Below are 17631 nucleotides of genomic sequence, written 5' to 3' on the forward strand. Positions count from 1 at the left end.
GGGAGGCCGAGGCGGGTGGATCACAAGGTCAAGAGATCGAGACCATCCTGGTCAACATGGTGAAACTCCGTCTCTACTAAAAATACAAAAAAAATAGCTGGGCATGGTGGTGCGTGCCTGTAATCCCAGCTACTCAGGAGGCTGAGGCAGGAGAATTGCCTGAACCCAGGAGGTGGAGGTTGCGGTGAGCCGAGATCGCGCCATTGCACTCCAGCCTGGGTAACAAGAGCGAAACTCCGTCTCAAAAAAAAAAAAAAAAAAAAAAGTTAATATTAGATGCCGGGCGCGGTGGCTCAAGCCTGTAATCCCAGCACTTTGGGAGGCCGAGGCGGGTGGATCACAAGGTCAAGAGATCGAGACCAACCTGGTCAACATGGTGAAACCCCGTCTCTACTAAAAATACAAAAAATTAGCTGGGCATGGTGGCGCGTGCCTGTAATCCCAGCTACTCAGGAAGCTGAGACAGGAGAATTGCCTGAAACCAGGAGGCGGAGGTTGCGGTGAGCCGAGATCGCGCCATTGCACTCCAGCCTGGGTAACAAGAGCGAAACTCCGTCTCAAAAAAAAAAAAAAAAAAAAAGTTAATATTAATGCAAACTTCAGATTCCTTAGTGATCCACTTGTAATAACTGCTTTCTGAAAAGGCTAGTTTTACTGCAGAAGTTTTTATTTTTATTTTATTTTTTGAGACAGGGTCATGCTCTCACTCAGGTTAGAGTGCAATGGCATGATTGTGGTCCATGCCACCACACTCAGCTAATTTTTTAATTTTTTGTAACAGGGTCTCCCTATGTTGCTCAGGCTGGTCTTGAATTCCTGTCCTCAGACTGTCGTTGCCTCAGTCTCCTGTAGTGCTGGAATTACAGGTGTGAGCCACCACACCCAGCCTGCAGATGTTTTTAATACTGGAACATCATCTATTTCTTCCTTTTTTTTTTTTTTTTTTTTCACTCAGCAATGGCCTTGAACATTCATTTCCTTAAATACCTATGCTAGGCTGGGCGTGGTGGCTCACGCCTGTAATCCTAGCACTTTGGGAGGCTGAGGTGGGTGGATCACTTGAGGTCAGGAGTTTGAGACCAGTCTGGCCAACATCATGAGACACTGGCTCTCAAAATTAGCTGGATGTGGTGGTGCGTGCCTGTAATCCCAGCTACTCGGGAGGCTGAGACGAGAATTGCTTGAACCCAGGAGGAGGAGGTTGCAGTGAGCCAAGATCACCCCATTGCACTTCAGCCTGGGCAGCTAGAGAGAAATTCCATCTCAAAAAAAACTTAAGGCCGGGCGCGGTGGCTCAAGCCTGTAATCCCAGCACTTTGGGAGGCCGAGGCAGGTGGATCACGAGGTCGAGAGATCGAGACCATCCTGGTCAACATGGTGAAACCCCGTCTCTACTAAAAATACAAAAAAAATTAGCTGGGCATGGTGGCACGTGCCTGTAATCCCAGCTACTCAGGAGGCTGAGGAAGGAGAATTGCCTGAACCCGGGAGGTGGAGGTTGCGGTGAGCCGAGATCGCGCCATTGTACTCCAGCCTGGGTAACAAGAGCGAAACTCCGTCTCAAAAAAAAAAAAAAAAAAAAAAAACTTAAAAAACACAATCCTTTAACCCTCTAACGTGGGCAAAAATTTACATTCCCATTTCTTCTTATAATCTTTTAGAAAAAACATTTCATTCTCCTTACACACTTTGTATGTAAAATTTTTTCAGTAGTCTCAATTACATATTACAGTGTTAACTCTTGATGACACTTTTGGTGAAAACCTTGGTAAGTAAGGATTTTAATTATGTACTAAGTGTGGAGCCTAGGACCCAAACTAAAATGCAGATATGGTCTGACTCTTTCTAGCATTTGACTCCAAGTGTCCCAAGCCTCACCTAGCAGTAAAGCAGGCAAGCTGTACAGCTAAGAGTCATAGTGGCATTTTATGAAGCATTTAGGAGGCTTAATCACCTTTTTTTTTTTTTTTTTTTTTTTTAAGATGGGGTTTCACCATATTGGTCAGGCTGGTCTCAAACTTCTGACCTCAGGTGATCCACCCGCCTCGGCCTCCCGATGTGCTGCGATTAAAGGACAGGCGTGAGCCACCGCGCCCAGCTTAATCACCTTTAAATTGTACAATATTGGCAGGGTGAGGTGGCTCACGCCTGTAATCCCAGCACTTTGGGAGGCTGAGGAGGGTGGATCATGAGGTCAAGAGATCGAGACCATCCTGGTCAACATAGTGAAACCCCGTCTCTACTAAAAATACAAAAAATTAGCTGGGCATGGTGGTGTGTGCCTGTAATCCCAGCTACTCAGGAGGCTGAGGCAGGAGAATTGCCTGAACCCAGGAAGTGGAGGTTGGGGTGAGCCGAGATCGCGCTGTTGCACTCCAGCCTGGGTAACGAGCGAAACTCCATCTCAAAAAAAAAAAAAAAAAGTAATTTTTAGAGCTAACTATGACATAAACTCTAAAATTCCTTTTCCCTGGAAGGTGGAGACCAAGCGAAACAGTGCCCCATGGTTACAAGGTCAAGCTTCTAAGGACATAAAGCAAGATGGAGATAAACAGTGATTTTTACCACTCATTCAACCATTTGTGCAGAGAGAGAGAAGCCAGAAATTTGACTGGTAAGAAATTCCTACCCTTTTGCCCACATACCAGGCTTCTGGGTTCCCTTTCTCTGAGCAGCCCTAGTGACTCAGCTTGCTGCACATTGCTCTGGGGGCCAAACCATGTCATAAAAGGTAATTATCTTTCTTTGTTCTGGATAGAGCAAAATACATGTTATAAAACAGATATTAGCCATTCTGTTTTTTTTTTTGTTTGTTTGTTTGTTTGTTTGAGACGGAGTTTCGCTCTTGTTACCCAGGCTGGAGTGCAATGGCGTGATCTCGGCTCACCGCAACCTCCGCCTCCTGGGTTCAGGCAATTCTCCTGCCTCAGCCTCCCGAGTAGCTGGGATTACAGGCACGTGCCACCATGCCCAGCTAATTTTTTGCACTTTTAGTAGAGATGGGGTTTCACCATGTTGACCAGGATGGTCTCGCTCTCTCGACCTCGTGATCCACCCGCCTCGGCCTCCCAAAGTGCTGGGATTACAGGCTTGCGCCACCGCGCCCGGCCAGCCATTCTGTTTTATAACATATAACAATATCAAACTAGCAAGGCTCAAAACTTGCCTCTGGTTGGGCCCCATCATCATTAATTCAGCCTCCAACCAGGAAATTTCAACATACAGTCTCTGGGCAAGATGGCTGCCCTAAATAATAGAAAAGATAGGAAAGGGAGCCAGGCAGAAAAGATAGGAAAGGGGCCAGGCACCATGGCTCACACCTGTAATCCCAGCACTTTGGGAGGCCGAGGCGGGTGGATCACCTGAGGTCAGGAGTTTAAGACCAGCTTGGCCAACATGGTGAAACCCCATCTCTACTAAAACTACAAAACATTAGCCGGCTGTGGTGGCGGGCACTTATAGTCCCAGCTACTCAGGAGGCTGAGGCAGGAGAATTGCTTGAGCTTGGGAGCCAGAGGTTGCAGTAACCCTAGATCTCGCCACTGCACTCCAGCCTCGGTGATCGAATAAGACTCCATCTCGGCCGGGCACCAGTGGCTCACGCCTGTAATCCTAGCACTTTGGGAGGCCAAGGTGGGTGGATCACCTGAGGTCAAGAGTTCAAGACCAGCCTGGCCATCATGGTGAAACCCCATCTTTAAAGAAAAAAAAAAAAAAAAAAGACTCTATCTCAAAAGAAAAAAAGGAAGGGAAAGGGGTGAGAAAAGTATTGCCTGAAGCAGGGTGAGGAAGGCGAAATGATCAGGGAAGCCAGAGAAATACCTATCCATTGCAGTGACACTGAAAAAAGTTCATGTAGCTGCTTCTCAGGAGCAAAGGGATCTTTTCCAGCAGTCTCATCAGCTCTCAAGTTTCCCTTTTAGGGAGGAAAATGCTCCCCCGGTCCCATGATCCTATACATGACTAATGGTCATGCACAGCCATCAGCAAAGAGTGCAAGGCAGATTATTCCAAATAGAGTAGCAGTTGACATGCTGTAGTGCCAAGCCTGTTCTTAGCCAAAAGGGGCTTTACCAAGAGCCCTCATTTACCCCACCACTGTAACTGAACTTACTCTGCAACACCCCCACCCCCAAAAAATTACCCAAACCTATAAAACCAGCTCCTATCTCACTGCCCTCTGCTAATGTGCTTTCCCCCCAGCCCACCTGCACCCAGGTGAATAAACAGCCATGTTGCTCACACAAAGCCTGTTTGGAAGGGTGGGGAATGTACTCAATATTTTTAAATGTACTCAATGCATTGTTGTTCATTTGAACATTCCACTGTAAATTATCTTTAGTAAAGATTTTGCTGTTTCTATAAAACTTCGCTGTCTCCCGGGCCTAATGTATAAGCCGGAAGGAACTTAGTTACCCAGAAATTAGGATCCCATTTTCCCCTAAAATACTGACTTTACTCAGGTTCTCTTGATTAACTTAGCCAATGATTTTTCTCCTACCTAAGCACACATGAAAAATGAAACAAAGAGGTAGAACACAAAAATCCATGTGGATTTTCAAAAGCCGAATTTTATAACCCCTGCAATATTACTGCTTACTACCAGTTATTTTCTGACCCAGTAGGATGTAAGAGGCCTCTAACTGGATCCAAGCCAGTTAATTCCCAGATCAAACCTGTTCATGTACCCAGTCCAGTTTCTGTCACAATTCCAAACCCAGTTTGGATCAGAAATTTTCTCAAAGAAACTCAGCTCAAAACACAAAAGCGTGGAGCTCCAAAATCTGAGAGGGAGCTTACCCATGATCCCCAGCCACTCTGGGAGATCCATGGGCAAAAGTGGGTCCTGCAGGTACCTCGCATGTTCACTCGGCTCTCCCAGGGGTCGCTAGAAGCTCCACTTCAGAACCCACTTCTGACACCAACTGATGAAAAGAAAAACTTCAGCTGAATTAAATTTAAGAGTTTAATTGAGCTATGAACGGTTTGCGAATCGGGCTGTCCCCCAAATCACAGCAAATGCAAAGAGACTCCTTGGGTGCTGCCTGGCCAGAAGAAATTTATAGACAAAAAATGTAAAGTGATGTACAGGAATCAGAAGTGAGATTGGGCTTGGTGAGGTGGCTCACGCCTATAATCCCAGCACTTTGGGAGGCTGAAGTGGGCAGATCACAAGGTCAGGAGTTCAAGACCAGCCTGGCCAACATGAAACCCTGTCTCTACTTTTTTTTTTTTTTTTAATTAGCCAGGCATGGTGGTGGGTGCCTGTAGTCCCAGCTACTCTGAAGGCTGAGGCAGAATTGCTTGAACCTGGGAAGCGGAGGTTGGAGTGAGCCAAGATCGTGCCACTGCATTCCAGCCTGGGCAACAGAACCAGGCTCTGTCTCAAAAAAAAAAAAAAAAAAAGAAAAGAAAAGAGAAACAGTGAGATTACAGTTTGGTGTTTGCCTTATTTGAACACAGTTTGAATATTCAGCTGGGATTGGCCAACACTCAGGCATTGTTACAGGTGCATACTGTTAAGTTAGGTTTTCAATTTTGTCTTTTTTTTTTTTTTTTTCAAGATGAAATCACGCTCTGTTATCCAGGCCGGAGGGCAATGGCAAGATCTCGGCTCACTGCAACCTCTGCCTCCACCTCTTTCAAGACTGGTAAACTTGAAGTGACAATATAGTTTGTTTCTTAAGAGGCTGGGTTTCAGAATCACAAACTGGGTTCATGTCCTGGCTCTACTGTCTATTAGCTATATGGCCTTAGACAAGTTTCTTTCCTTTAGTGTTCGTTCCACATTTATAAAAATACAATAACAGCACCTACATCAAAGGATTGTTTAAGAATTTGTTAGGCCGGGCGCGGTGGCTCAAGCCTGTAATCCCAGCACTTTGGGAGGCCGAGGCAGGTGGATCACGAGGTCAAGAGATCGAGACCATCCTGGTCAACATGGTGAAACCCCATCTCTACTAAAAATACAAAAAATTAGCTGGGCATGGTGGCGCGTGCCTGTAATCCCAGCTACTCAGGAGGCTGAGGCAGGAGAATTGCCTGAACCCAGGAGGCGGAGGCTGCGGTGAGCCGAGATCGCGCCATTGCACTCCAGCCCGGGTAACAAGAGCGAAACTCCGTCTCAAAAAAAAAAAAAAAAAAAGAATTTGTTAAAATTATGCTTGTAGGGCTGGGTGTAGTGGTTCACACCTGTAATCCCACCACTTTGGGAGGCCAAGGCAGGTGGATCACTTGAGGCCAGGAGTTTGAGACCAGCCTGGCCAATATGACAAAACCCTGTCTCTACTAAAAATAGAAAAATTAGCTGCGTGTGGTGGCAGGAGCCTGTAGTCCCAGCACTTGAGAGGCTGAGGCAAGAGAATAGCTTGAACCCAGGAGGCGGAGGTTGCAGTGAGCCGAGATTGTGCCACTGCACTCCAGCCTGGGTGACAGAGCGAGACTGTCTCGTCGTGAGACTCTGTCTCAAAACAAAACAAAACAAAACAAAAAATACGCTTATACCTACCAAATGGCTCTAAAAAGAAAAAGTGGTCACTATCATTATCATATATTTGTGATGTGTAAATTTATGTTTCAATTTGGCTGGGCCACAATGCCAGTATTTGGTCAAACAATATTCTGGATGTTCCAGAGATGGTGTTTTTGGATGAGATTAACATTTAAATTGGTTGACTTTGAGTAAAGTAATTTTCCCTGCAGGATGTGATGGAGGGCAAATTATCCTCATCCCATCAGTTGAAGGTCTAAGAATAACAAAATACTTCTCTGAGCAACAAAAATTTTTCAGCAAGTGGCCTTCTATTTGAGCTTCAACATCAGCAATTCCTGGAGTCTCTAGTCTGCCTCCCACATAGTATATTTTGGACTTGCCACCCTAATCGAATGAGCCATAATCAAATGAGCCAGTTCTACACACACACACAGGTGTTTCTCTAAAGAACCCTGACTAACATCAAACCTGTAAATATGGTGATATTATGTATAACTTGTAAAAACAAAAATCTGAATATAGGTAAGATTCTCATTACCCATTATAGCAAATATCCTTTCATTTCACTATCAAGTGAGACTCAGTTACTAAGAACAGCAGCAACAAGACAACACAAGAAAAACTGGCTTAACAAAAAAGCATAAGGAAGAGGAGAAGGAAGAAAAGAATTGTATCATCTTATGTGACTGACTTGCAGGTCTAGCTTCCTGGAGAACTGGGTCCACACCTCAAAAATACCACCAAGGCTTGGTTTCTGCCTATCTCTCAGAGATATTGTTTCCATGGGGTTTCATTCCCAGATGCTGGTGTTACTAGGAGCCATACATAGAAAGGAAGAAAAATTCCTTTAAGCTAATATTGAACCAAACAAGGTGTTGAGCTATGTTGTACATAGCCATCACTCCAAAAAAGAAAAAAAGAAAAGAAAAGAAAAAATTAAAGGCTAGGCACGGTGGCTCACAACTGTAATCCCAGCACTTTGAGGGGCTAACGCAAGTGCATCACTTGAGGTCAGGAGTTCCAGATCAGCCTGGCCAACATGGTGAAACCCTGTCTCTGATAAAAATACAAAAATTATCCAGGTGTGGTGGTTCATGTCTGTAATCCTGGTTACTCTGGAGACTGAGGCAGGAGAATGCTTGAACCCTGAAACCTAGAGGTGGATGTTGCAGTGGGCCAAGATCCCATACTGCACTTAAGCCTGGGTAGCAGAATAATGTCTCAAAAAAAAAAAAAAAAAAAAAAAAAAATTGAAAGCCATCCTGGATTCTTCCCTTTCTCCTACTTGACGTTTTCGTTATGTTGATTGACTTAGTCACTTTTTTTTGGAGACAGAGTCATCTGTCATCAGGCTGGAATGCAGTGGTGTGATCTCGGCTTATGAAACCTCTGTCTCCTGGGTTCAAGCGATTTTCCTCTCTCAGCCCCCGAGTAGCTGGGATTACAGGCGCACACCACCATGCCCAGCTCATTTTTTTTTTTTTGTATTTTTAGTAGAGATGGGGTTTCACCAGGTCGGCCAGGATGGTCTCAATCTCAATCTCTTGACCTTGTGATCCACCCACCTCAGCCTCCCAAAGTGCTGGGATTACAGGCAGGAGCCACTATGCCCGGTGGATTTAGCCACTTCTTTTTTATTTTTTAATATATTTTGATTGGGCCAGAGACCAATGCAGCGCTAGGGGCCACATACCCCCAGGCACCCTACTGACTGACTGCAAGGCAGCAACAATAGCTTAAGGATTTAGCCACTTCTTAACTGAAGTGTTTCTTTCCTTCCCCATTACACTTTTATCTTCTATTCCTGCATCCTCAATCTACATTATAAAAGTCCAGTGAACTGGTCTATCTGCATATCTCCACAAATTGAGAAGTGGGGGCAAAGGATGGAAACCCTGAGCGTTCACTTTAATCGCTTTCATCCCTTTTAATTTAAGACTCTAATACAGTCTCAAACTTTAGCCTTTATATAGGCTTCAACTTAAGAAAAAGCAAATCATAGTGTAGAGTAGCTGTAAGAGCTCTCAGCTGGTGGGGCACGGTGGCTCACGCCTGTAATCCTAGCACTTTGGGAGGCCTAGGTGGGTGGATCACCTGAGGTCAGGAATTCAAAAAACCAGCCTGATCATCATGGTGAAACCCCATCTTTTTTTTAAAAAAAAAAAGTGGGGCTGGGTGTGGTGGCTCACGCCTGTAATCCAAGCACTTTGGAGGCCAAGGTGGGCGGATCACCTGAGGTCGGGAGTTCAAGACCAGCCTGACCAACATGGTGAAACCCCGTCTTTTAAAAAATAAATAAATAAATAAATAAGAGCTCTCAGCTTCCAGCAGCCAGTCTTTGGACCAGGCTTGGGGAGGTGACGCTAGCAGCCGATGTTGAAGATGAAGACTCCTTTGCTTTCGGTAGGACAGCTGTTTAAAATCATTTTGCATGCCAGCCTTGGTGGCTCACACCTGTAATCCCAGCACTTTGGGAGGCCAAGGCAGGCAGGTCACATAAGGTCAGGAATTCTAGATGAGCTTGGCCAATACGGTGAAACCCCATCTCTACTAAAAATACAAAAATTAAGGCAGGCACGGTGGCTCATGCCTGTAATCCCAGCACTTTGGGAGGCTGAGGTGGGCGGATCACCTGAAGTCAGGAGTTCAAGACCAGCGTAACCAACTTGGCGAAACCCCATCTCTACTAAAAATACAAAAATTAGCCAGGCTTGGTGGCAGGTGTGTGTAGTCCTAGCTACTTAGGAGGCTGAAGCAGAAGAATCACTTAAACCTGGGAGGCAGAGGTTGCAGTGAGCTAAGATCACGCTATTGTACTCCAGTCTGGGTGACAAGAGCCAAATTCCGTCTCAAAAAATAAAAATAAAAAAGTTAGGCCGGGCGCGGTGGCTCAAGCCTGTAATCCCAGCACTTTGGGAGGCCGAGGTGGGTGGATCACGAGGTCGAGAGATCGAGACCAACCTGGTCAACATGGTGAAACCCCGTCTCTACTAAAAATACAAAAAATTAGCTGGGCATGGTGGTGCGTGCCTGTAATCCCAGCTACTCAGGAGGCTGAGGCAGGAGAATTGCCTGAACCCAGGAGGTGGAGGTTGCAGTGAGCCGAGATCGCGCCATTGCACTCCAGCCTGGGTAACAAAAGCGAAACTCCGTCTCAAAAAAAAAAAAAAAAAAAAAAAAAAAAAAAAAAAAAAGAAATATACAGAGTTCTCCCTTTTCTGCAGTAAGTCCAGACCAGGACGGTTTTGGAGGGCAGCTGCAGCTAAAGAGTCCATTTGAGCTTGAAGGCCGGACCAAGGTATTATATATGTCTGTAATGCCGGCAGAGAAGTCAGTAGACTGTGGAATGCTGGGATTGGCAGAGGTGGTGACCCCCACTATGCCAGTTTTAAAGCCTACAGTGGAGACTGTAAGCTCTACTCCCACGAGTAATGGAATTAGCTGGATGATTCCTTTTTGTCGAGTAGGTGTCATTAGGGGGACAGGCAGTTATTCATTACCAGTGGCATACTGGATTCTAGAAATAAGGAAGACGAAGGCACAGGTGCCTGTCCAGTTAGTAGGTAGACACGTATAAGTGGAAGAGCCACATCAGAAAAAGAGGCCTGGGGCAAGGCAGAATTAAAAATGTAGAATGAAAAGGTGGGAGAGATCCTTGAAAGGGAAGTCAGATACTCAAACTTCTAAGGATCCAGCAAGAACAGCAGCAGTTAGCGGTTGAAAGGGAGATGGATGGAGTAACTGTGTAGTGTGAGTGGTTTGATTTTATAATGTATGAGGAAGTTCGTAGTCTGCTACCAGCGTTGGTAGGGCCGGCTATGAGTAAACATGAAGAGGGGCTAGGAGGAGAATCCGAGGAACAGGGAGCGGGTAGCCAAGGATGGAGTGAGAGACGGGGATGGTACCAACCTAGATAATAATGACTGTTAACATTTTTGAGGTTATTAGTAGTGATAGAGGGTTTGTCAGTAAAGCGAAGTGAGAATGCTCCTAAAGGCATATTAACGTGTGTGTCAGGGCTTTGGAGATGAAGAGTGAAGGAGCACTTAGAAGGTGGAAGATTACCTAAGGGAATTCCAGTGGTTTGCTGATGGGAAATGCATAGAGGAACAGGAGTAGGGATAGTTGTCTGTGTAGTAAGGGGTCCTAATATGCGTGGAGTGGAGTTGATGTGGGGTGAGAGTTGCTGTAAATAGTTGCAGATAAGTATAGCAGCCTGTTGGTATGAAATGTCTGAAGAGGTTTTGCTAAACTTGTCTAAGAAATAGAGAAGTGCCGGCTGGGCGCAGGGGCTCAAGCCTGTAATCCCAGCACTTTGGGAGGCCGAGGCAGGTGGATCACGAGGTCAAGAGATCGAGACCATCCTGGTCAATATGGTGAAACCCCGTCTCTATTAAAATACAAAAAAATTAGCTGGGCATGGTGGCACGTGCCTGTAATCTCAATTACTAGGGAAGCTGAGGCAGGAGAATTGCCTGAACCCAGGAGGCGGAGGTTGCGGTGAGCCAAGATTGCGCCATTGCACTCCAGCCTGGGTAATAAGAGCGAAACTCCGTCTAAAAAAAAAAAAAAGAAATAGGGAAGTGCCGGGTGCAATTGCTCAAGCCTGTAATCCCAGCACTTTGGGAGGCCAAGGCGGTGGATCACCTGAGGTCAGGAGTTCGAGACCAGCCTGACCAACATGGTGAAACCCTGTCTCTACTAAAAATACAAAAATTAGCTGTGCTTGGTGGCACATGCCTGTAATCCTAGCTGCTCAGACAGCTGAGGCAGGAGAATTGCTTGAACCCAGGAGTTGGAGGTTGCAATGAGCCAAGAGCACGCCATTGCACTCCAGCCTGGGCAACAAGAGCGAAACTCCATCTCAAAAAAAAAAAAAAGATGAAAGAAAGAAAGAAATAAGAGAAGCTCCATGGGAGGGGAAAGATGGGGACTGTTAAAAGAGGTACGGAGGTGTAGGGAGATGGAAGAGGTGGCCTAATCGGCTAGCAGGCCAGAAATAGTGGTATAAGAAGAGGAAGAAATGGAGATGCAGAGCCAGCATTCTTTTGCCAGCAGTGGGTTGGAATTAGTGAGGAGGGAATGGGTTAGACTGATGGTACATTGAAGGTAATTAGGAAGGGACAGGGAGTTGACGAAATGTGACTGAGAATAAGAGTGAGTAGAAAAGGGTTGGGCATGGTGGCTCACACCTGTAATTCCAGCACTTTTGGAGGCCCAGGTGGGCGGATCACAAGGTCAAGAGATCAAGCCCATCCTGGCCAACATGGTGAAACCCCATCTCTAAAAAAAAATAAAAATCCCTGGGGATTGATAGAGTGGCAGATGGAGCACTGAGATGTAATTGTTTTAAGGATGGACTTCCATGAAGGGAAGAAGATGAGAGGTTCTAAGATACGGTCCAAAGTCTTACATCCCACATGGAAATGGTTATGAAAGAAGAAAGAATAGGCTGGGCACGGTGGCTAATGCCTGTAATCCCAGCAGTTTGGGAGGTTGAGGCAAGTGGATCGCCTCAGGTCAGGAGTTCAAGACTAGCCTGTAAGTGAAACCCCATCTCTAAAAAAAAAAAAAAAAAAAAAAAAAGGCCGGGCGCGGTGGCTCAAGCCTGTAATCTCAGCACTTTGGGAGGCCGAGGCGGGTGGATCACGAGGTCAAGAGATCGAGACCATTCTGGTCAACATAGTGAAACCCCGTCTCTACTAAAAATACAAAAAAATTAGCTGGGCATGGTGGCGTGTGCCTGTAATCCCAGCTACTCAGGAGGCTGAGGCAGGAGAATTGCCTGAACCCAGGAGGCGGAGGTTGCGGTGAGCCGAGATCGCGCCATTGCACTCCAGCCTGGGTAACAAGAGCGAAACTCCGTCTCAAAAAAAAAAAAAAAAAAAAAAAAAAAAAAAAAATGCTTGCGGAGAAGTTTTCCCTGATCCAAAAACCAACTGCTTTGAGTGGGAAGCGACTGGTAGGTTAAGGATTCAGAAAAAGAGTAACTGGGAGTAACTGATGAAAAAGAAAAATATTTTTTGCTAGGAGGGGATATTGGTGCCTTTGCTGCCTTCTTAGCTGTTTCATCGGCAAAAGCATTTCCCGGGGCAATGAGATTTAAAGTTTTTTGGTGTCCTTTACAGTGAACGACTCCAGCCTTGGTGGGGAGGACAGTGGCCTTAAGGAGGGCCTTTATTAAGGGGGCATTGATAAGAGAGGACCCTTGTGTGGTGAGAAAACCTTTCTCTGCCCATATGGCAGCATGGTGGTGTAGGATGTGGAAGGCATATTTAGAGTTACTATAGATGCTTACATGTAGTCCCTTAGCAAGAGTAAGGGCACAGGTTAAAGCAATTAGTTCAGCTTGCTGAGAAGTGGTAGAGAGAGGGAGTATAGCAGCCTTAATGATAGATGAGTGGGTACAACTGCATAACCAGCTTTAGCCAGTGTCAACTGACTGGATTTGGAAAAACTGCCATCAATAAACCATGTGTGATCTGAGTCTGGAATGGGAAAGAGGAATATTTGGAAAGGGGGAGGATGCTCTATGGATTAGGGAGATACAGTCATGGGGTTCGGGGCTTGTATTTATGTTTGGTATTAGATGAGAGGCTAGATTAAAATCAGGGCTATGTGCAATAGTCACAGTGGGAGTTTAACGAAGAGTGAATAGAGTTGGATAAGATGGGCAGATCAGATGTGGGAGATGTGAAGAGGATACTAAAGCCTGATGATTGTGAGAGCTGTGTAGAGTGAGTGAGGCATAGCCTGTGATTGAAGGCGTCAAGAAGGAGTAGAGCAGAGGCTGCTGCCGCATGTAGGTACGAAGGCCAACCAAGGACAGCGAGGTCAGCTTGTTTAGAGAGGAAGGCAACAGGTCGCGGACCTGGCTCTTGTGTAAGAACTCCAACGGCACAACCCTGAATTCCAGCAGTGTATAAGGAAAAGGGTTGGGTTAGATTGGTATCACAAAGAATGGGTTAAGGGGTTTGTACAGGTAAGTAATAGGTGCCATTATGTGAGGCAGCCAAGGGAGCAGGAGAAATAGGCCGAGAAGTTACATGGGGTACCTTGGAAAAGAAGGTTATTTATTTACTTTAGAAGAGAGTTAAGGGTGGCGGCCGGGGGTGGAACCAGGAAATGTCTTGGCACACAGAAAGGAGGAAGAGGGTGAAGTGGCAAGATAGACAGGAGCAGGCCATTTAAGTTTCCTTGGGAATGTGGGTGAGTTTTAGAGAAGCTGGGAGCATATCGAGGTTTGGTACTACAGGATGGATGGGGAGGTGGTGTCCTACACCCTAGGGTTAAGGTAGGCAGACATAAGGGGAGCTACTGAGGGAGGTACAGGTTCGGGGAGGAGGGTGGCAATGAGGTGTGGCTGCAGCCCAGGAATAGTTAAGGAGGTAGACAATTTTGTTATGATATCTTGGCCTAACAGGGGAACTGGATAAATGGGGATGATTAGGAAAGAATGTGGAAAGGAGTGCTGGCCTAACTGACACCAGATTTGAGGGGTTTTGAGAGGCCTGGAGGCATTGCCATCAATTCCCACAACAGCTATGGAGGCCAAGGAGACAAGTTAGTATGGAGCGGGTGGCCCCCCTATTGATTAAGAAGGGGATGGACTTATCCTCCACCGTAAGCGTCGTTACCTGAAGCTTGGCATCCATGATGGTCCAGGGGGCCTCTGAGATGTTCTGGCAGCATCAGTCTTTAGCTGCCAAGCTGAGGAGCAGTGTTGTGAGTTGGACAGTCCAACTTCCAGTGGGGCCCCGCACAGACAGGGCAGGGCTTAGGAGGAATCCCGAGCTGTGGGAATTCCTTGGCCCAGTAGCCAGGTTTCCGACACTTGAAGCAAGGTCCGGAAGGGCTGGCTGGACGCTGCAGTCTGGGGCTTTGAAGTCTTCGTGAGCCGATAGTGTGGCTGAGGTTTGTCTATGGCAGAGGCAAACAATTGCAGTTCTGAAATGTGTTCCACTTGGCTGCTTTCTCCCTATTGTTTAACACCTTGAAGGCAAGGTGAGTTGATTCCTGTTGTGGGGTTTGAGGGCCAGATTTTTATTTCTGTAGCTTTTTTTTTTTTTTTTTTTTTTTTTTTTTGAGACGGAGTTTCGCTCTCGTTACCCAGGCTGGAGTGCAATGGCGCGATCTCGGCTCACCGCAACCTCCGCCTCCTGGGCTCAGGCAATTCTCCTGTCTCAGCCTCCTGAGTAGCTGGGATTACAGGCACGCGCCACCATGCCCAGCTAGTTTTTTGTATTTTTAGTAGAGACGGGGTTTCACCATGTTGACCAGGATGGTCTCGATCTCTCGACCTCGTGATCCACCCGCCTCAGCCTCCCAAAGTGCTGGGATTACAGGCTTGAGCCACCGCGCCCGGCTTTTTTTTTTTTTTTTTTTTTTGAGACGGAGTTTCGCTCTTGTTACGCAGGCTGGAGTGCAATGGCGTGATCTCAGCTCACCGCAACCTTCACCTCCTAGGTTCAAGCAATTCTCCTGCCTCAGCCTCCTGAGTAGCTGGGATTACAGGCACGTGCCACCATGCCCAGCTAATTTTTTGTATTTTTAGTAGAGACAGGGTTTCACCATGTTGACCGGGATGGTCTCGATCTCTTGACCTCGTGATCCACCTGCCTCGGCCTCCCAAAGTGCTGGGATTACAGGCTTGAGCCACTGCGCCTGGCCTGCTTTTTTAATATTGGGGCTGATTGGGTGATAAACGTTTTTTAGGGGTGAGAGCATAAGTAAGGATGACATTTAAGTCACTCCAGGTGAGATTATAGGACTGGATTAAATACTGGAGGATTTTTTTTTTTTTTTGAGACGGAGTTTCGCTCTTTTTTTTTTTTTTTTTTTTGAGACGGAGTTTCGCTCTTGTTACCCAGGCTGGAGTGCAATGGCGCGATCTTGGCTCACCGCAACCTCCGCCTCCTGGGTTCAGGCAATTCTCCTGCCTCAGCCTCCTGAGTGGCTGGGATTACAGGCACACCCCACCATGCCCAGCTAATTTTTTGTATTTTTAGTAGAGACGGGGTTTCACCATGTTGACCAGGATGGTCTCGATCTCTCGACCTCGTGATCCACCCGCCTCGGCCTCCCAAAGTGCTGGGATTACAGGCTTGAGCCACCGCGCCCGGCAAATACTGGAGGATTTTATGAAAAGGAGCCTAACCATTGGCTGATTTGGGAAAGGTTGGATAAAAAGAAAGGAACATGTACCCTAACTATGCCTTAGGCTCCAGCCACCTCTTGAAGGGGGAATTGTTGGGCAGGGGTGGAGGAGTCAGCCACGGGACTCAACTGCAAGTCTGACCAAGTATAAGATGGGGAGATGACAGGAGGGTCATAAGGAGGTGGGTTATGGGCAGAGGAGGAGGAGAGGGACTCTGGGTGGAGGAGTTAGGGCCTGGTTTAGGGTCTGGTTTGGACAGGTGGGGAGGAGAAAGGTCAGAAGGGTCGATGGACAAGGATAATTCTGAATCACTGGCAGAGGTAGGAGGAGCAGATGGAAGGGAGAGAAGGAACATTTGGGATGGGTTGCATTGAGAGCAGAGATTAGGGAGGGATTGAAATGTTTAAAAAAAAATTGCCAGAACATTGGGAATTTCAGACCACTTTCCCATTTGTTGACAAAAATTATCTAGGTCTTGCAGAATAGAAAAATTGAAAGTGCCATTTTCTGGCCATTTAGAGCCACTGTCCAATTTATATTGTGGCCAAGCTGTATTGCAGAAGAAAATAAGAGGCTTGGCCAGGTGCGGTGGCTCATGCCTGTAATCCAAGCACTTTGGACACCAAGGCCGGTGGATCACCTGAGGTCGGGAGTTCAAGACCAGCCTGACCAACATGGTGAAACACTGTCTTCATTAAAAAAGAAAGAAAGAGGCCGGGCGCGGTGGCTCAAGCCTGTAATCCCAGCACTTTGGGAGGCTGAGGCAGGTGGATCACGAGGTCAAGAGATCGAGACCATCCCGGTCAACATAGTGAAACCCCGTCTCTACTAAAAATACAAAACATTAGCTGGGCGTGGTGGCACGTGCCTGTAATCCCAGCTACTCAGGAGGCTGAGGCAGGAGAATTGCCTGAACCCAGGAGGCGGAGGTTGCGGTGAGCCGAGATCGCGCCATTGCACTCCAGCCTGGGTAACAAGAGTGAAACTCCGTCTCAAAAGAAAGAAAGAAAGAAAGAAAGAAAAAATCAGAGGCTTAGGTTTCAGGTCACGTGATAGCTGGAGGGGTTTGAGATCTTTCAGAATGCAGGCTAAGGGAGAGGAGGGAGGAAGAGAGGATGGGAGACTGCCCATAGTTTAAGAGTGGCAGAGAAAAGGAAAGTGAATGCGTGACCAAGCAGTTCAGCAGGCGTTTCAGACTAAACCTTGGTCTGTACCTGGGGTGAATCGGCCAAAGGGGCATCCCCCATGTTAATCCATCACCTATGAGTGTGAGTGAGTTACCAGAGCAGACACTCCTCAATGATCAGTCACTGAGAGAAGACGGTCTTCCCGGTTCCATGACCTATGTAGGATTTTTTTTTCCGGTCATGAACCTAACAGAAAGTCCTGTCTTTCTTGTCTCTGCTAAAAGGTAGAGGAAAATTAAAACCAAAAGGAAAAGGAGGCTGACAGGTAGTGAGCAGGGCTGAGGAAGAGAGTGGAGGCAAACTGCTTACCTGATCTAAGGATGGTGAGTATCTGTGGGCTGGTCTGATAAGCCTAGGTCGTAGGTAGGTCTCTTCATGGAGGGAGCCCAAGGAATAAGGGACAGGAGGTTTGGTCTCCTGTAGGAGTTCACTTGTCCCGGATTTTGGCACCAAATGTCACACGTGTTGCTCACTTAGAGACTCCCAGGCAGGCTTTGTGTGGGCAAGAAGGCTGTTTATTTCATGCTTGGGTGCAAGTGAGCCAACTCTGAGAAAGGAGTTAGGCAAAGGGGGTAGGAGAGAGGACTGGTTATATAGGTTGGGGCAAATGGTCAGCTAAAGGCGGTAGTTTACCCTGGGGATGGGGAGGGAGTCATGAGATGCACATCACAAGAGTAGGGGTCATTTATTACAAACAGGCATGATCATAAGGGTGGGGAGTATTGGTTGCAATGGGCGGGGGTGTGTGGTAAATTACATCATTACAGGGGTGGGGGTTTTGAGAAACCCAGTGT

At 46.8% G+C, this 17631-nt stretch overlaps 1 long non-coding RNA gene across 1 annotated transcript; it reads left to right on the forward strand.

The window, feature by feature from the left end:
* Window positions 1–2107: 2107 nt before the first annotated feature.
* On the forward strand, window positions 2108–8685 carry LOC141580256 (uncharacterized). The gene is made up of 2 exons (XR_012512413.1): window positions 2108–2614; window positions 5565–8685. It is a non-coding gene; the product is annotated as an uncharacterized LOC141580256 (long non-coding RNA).
* The last annotated feature ends 8946 nt before the right edge of the window (window positions 8686–17631 follow it).

Source organism: Saimiri boliviensis, chromosome 11 (genome assembly GCF_048565385.1).
Source record: "Saimiri boliviensis isolate mSaiBol1 chromosome 11, mSaiBol1.pri, whole genome shotgun sequence".
NCBI lineage: Eukaryota > Metazoa > Chordata > Mammalia > Primates > Cebidae > Saimiri > Saimiri boliviensis.